General features: G+C 30.0%; 1 pseudogene; it reads left to right on the top strand.

Annotated features, from left to right (window-relative positions):
* The first annotated feature begins 640 nt into the window (after window positions 1–640).
* Window positions 641–3,175, top strand: LOC111627906 (annotated as a pseudogene).
* Window positions 3,176–4,035: the final 860 nt, after the last annotated feature.

The following is a 4,035-nucleotide window of genomic DNA, read 5'->3' as shown; positions in this document are numbered from 1 at the left end:
TATGTAAAGATATCTTAATGCAAAATTATTATTTATCTTCTAAATTTATGTATTTTATTAACATGTAAGACTAAAATACAGGAACTTTAACACGTTTTTCAGTTATGACTTATACATAATGTAGTAGAAAACTATTGGTTTATCAAAACTTTTGATAATACAATGCATTGCAGCCAACAGCCAATCAGAGAATGCTCATTGTGTCTATCCACAAACTTGGTGAAGTAAGAATTCGCTTTCTGAATTAAATCAGCTAGCAAAATCGTACTGTGTTTCACCAATTTTAAGTTTATTGCTTCGATCAAACGCGTTTTAAAAGAATATATTTAAATAATTGAACTGAATAAAATCTCAAAGTCAGAAATTATAAAATTGTTTTTATTGACTATTTATGGTTTGCCGAAATATTTATTATTATAAAATACATATATAAAAGCACTAGTCTTTCTTTACGTTTACAGGATACGAAAGATGTTATGTGTAAGCCATAAATATTTTTTATGTCCATTGAAACAATATTATTTTGAAGTTATGTTAATCATGGTTTTAGCTTATTTAGAATAATGATAAATCTTTATTTTTTTAATATTATTTTGTAGTTTAAATTGTTTAATTTGAATTATGTGCAGCCTCTTCCAGAATGTCTAACAGTCAAAGAAAATTGTCTGATTACCGGTACAAAAGAAGAAGGCTGGAAAAGGAAGCCGAAAGGCAAATACAATTTATCGCGTTAAAAAATATAACCCCGAGTTGTACCAAAACAAATGACGACTCTGAGAATTCAACATCAAGTCCGATTATAAAAGAAAATACAAAATCATCAAAACATGATTATGACAAACAAATGGACAAAGTTTCTAAATCAATTGGAACTGACAACACACTGACTCTATCATCACCAGATGAAAGCATTGAAAAAATTGACACCAACGTGACTCCCACAGGAAGCATTCTACAAACTTTGAATACAGATCCTGCACTGTGGCCAAAAATTTTAGGAGACGCCGAAAGAAATTTTTTTAGTAAGACAAGGAAATTTGTAATCATGCAATGGTTTAGGTGGTTAAACCATTGCATGATTACAAATTTCCTTCCATCGACACTGGACGACATTTTAGCGTTAATTATTATACACGAATTTTAAGCAATGGAGAGCAAGTCTTACGAGACTGGCTAGTACACTCTCTTTCACAAAACTGCGTTTACTGCTTCTGTTGCAAAATTTTCGGCTGTACAGTTAGTTCTTTTTCAAAGGAGGGTTTTCAAAGTTGGAAGCACCTCGGCGAAACTTTAAAAGAGCATGAAATTTTCAAAAATCATATTCGAGCCCAAACATCGTGGCTAGAAATGAACCTAAGGTTGAAGTGTTGTAAAACTATAGATGCGGCCTCTCAAATAATTATTAATGCTGAAACAAATCATTGGAACGAGTTTCTCCTAAGAATCGTAGCAATTACTAAAATTCTTGGTAAAAGTAGTTTGGCTTTTCAAGGTACAAGCGACAAGTTGTTTGAGTATAAAAACAGTAATTCTTTTAACGACGGTATCAGTATGGCATCTGTCATAAGAACCAAACTTGCTGAAATAGTAATGATTGATATAGACGAAAAGATTAACAAAATACAAGGAATAATATTATATAAACGATACGTTGATGACATTTTGATCATATACGACAATACGGAAATTACAATTAAACAGATAGAAGTATTTATAAATACTATATATAAAGAAGGCCAGTTTAAGATAGAAAAAGAAGACATTGTCAATAATAGTATAAATTATTTAGATATCGTTATTAAAAGGAACGTAAATAGCGTAGAATTCGAACCTTTTAAAAAGCTCTGTTCCACTAATACAACCATTAAATACGATTCTCACATACAACTATATATAAAACAAAACATCTTTAATACGGAATATAATAAAATTGAAACCAGAACCAGCAAGCTCACCAATATGGCCAAACATATATATATATAACTGTAAAAGAATTTATTTTGTATGGATACCCTAATCGACTAATTAGTACATGGGAAAAAAGTAAATGATAAAATAACTGACAAGAAACATGATCAGAAGAAACAAAGCCCAGATATGAAATATATTAGTTTCTCGTATATAAAAGGTTTATATGAAGAAATTGATAAAGAAATGCGAAAAGTAAGCATAAACTTTCACCTAAATACAAAAAACTGCAATCTAGCATAAAAAACAAAAAATGTACATAAAAAAATAAAGAGACGAAAGAAGAAACCAAGAATGTAGTCTACGAAATTTCATGTATTTGTAAAGATGCCAGCATCCATATAGGTGAAACTGAACGTAAGCTAAATACAAGATTAAAAGAACATATTGCAGATATGAAACATCATAGATTAAATTTTGTCTTTCATGATCATTGTCTACTAAATAATTGTAATATAGATAAAGCTAATGTAAAAATCTCATATAAAGAAAAAAATACGTACAAGGTATAATAGAAAATTCAAAGAAAGCGTGGCTATTATAAACTCCAAAAATTGTATAAATAGGAACTTAAGCGTAAAATAAGCAATGATTGATTGAAAATATTGTAAATATAAAATTTCTAAGAGAAATTTATTCTTCTAGTTGGGAGAATGAGAACTCGTGATATATAAGTGTCATTGCATACATTGCCTGTTTAATGGTATGTTTTTAAAAAATATACATGTGTTTGGATTAAATTTGTATAAAGTACTTTTTGTAAAATGTGATAATCCGATATTGTATTTTTTGTTTAGTTGACTGATGAGGGGTAAGTGCTCGAAACGTGTAGAAGTACAGGTATCAACTGAATAAAAATGGAAAAACAGCCAGGTGTTTAATTAATAATACAATATTGTGTTCAACACTCAATCAGATAATTTCTTAAAAATAGTTGAGTTGATATCTCAATTTGATCCAATTATGGAAGAGCATGTTCGTAGAGTGCTGAAAAACAAGAGACTAAAGCTCACTATCTCGGGGAAAATATGCAAAACGAGATAATAGATCTTCTGCATCAAAGTGTAAATCTCATATTATTGATGAAATAAAGAAATCAAAATATTTTTCTGTAATTTTACACTGTACTCCAGACAATAGTAAGGTAGAGCAAATGACTTATGTATTCAGATATGTTTCAATTAATACATTTGACGCTGATGTTTAAATTAAAATTAAATAAAGCTTTTTAGGCTTCTTACCAATCGAAATATCCACAGGAAAACAAATCTCTAATATTATAATTGGAGAACTTAATGACTCAAGTTTAAATTTGCAGGATATCAGAGGGCAGGGATATACGACAAATATGAGGGGCGATAAAGCGGGAGTGCAATCTAGAAATAAACAATATAATTTGCAAGCATTCTATGTTCCGTGTAGTAGTTACTCTCTCAATTTTGATATGGCTAAAGCATGCTTGGAAGCCGCTAACTTCTTCAACACGGTCCGAAAAATATATTTATTTATTTCGGAATATACTTTTCGATGGGCAATACGTTTCAAACATGTTCAAGGTTTAACTTTGAAACTATTGAGTGACACTAGATGAAAGAATAGGATAGCGACCTTAAAGTCTTTGAGATTTCATTTGGGAAATGTATACGACGCCTTGCTAAACATTTACGAAAACCAAGAAACTGATAATTTAATAAGAGACAAGGCCTCGGGTTTATTAAATTGTATTAATTAAACAATTTAAGTTTTTGTGTTCATTAGTTATTTGGCATAAAATTCTGAATTCCATTAATTCAATAAGCAAGTTGATGCAAACAAAAGACTTTGATCTAGCCTTTGCACTCGATCTCTTACAAAACAGCAAAATATTTTTCAAGAATCTGCGATCGGATTCGTCTTTCGACAAAACTATTATTGATGCAAAAGTACTTGCTACTAAAATTGATGTGGAAGCTAATTTTGGATCAACAATAACACGACACCACGTTAGAAGAAGGAAAATGAACTTCTTATAGAAAGCACAAGATGAACCCATCAAAGACCAAAAGAAAAATATAAAATTGCGCTTTT

Source organism: Centruroides sculpturatus, unplaced genomic scaffold (assembly GCF_000671375.1).
Source record: "Centruroides sculpturatus isolate CEXI.00-Female unplaced genomic scaffold, Cexi_2.0 scaffold481, whole genome shotgun sequence".
In the NCBI taxonomy this organism is placed as follows: domain Eukaryota; kingdom Metazoa; phylum Arthropoda; class Arachnida; order Scorpiones; family Buthidae; genus Centruroides; species Centruroides sculpturatus.
This window is presented reverse-complemented; position numbering and strand designations above follow the sequence as displayed.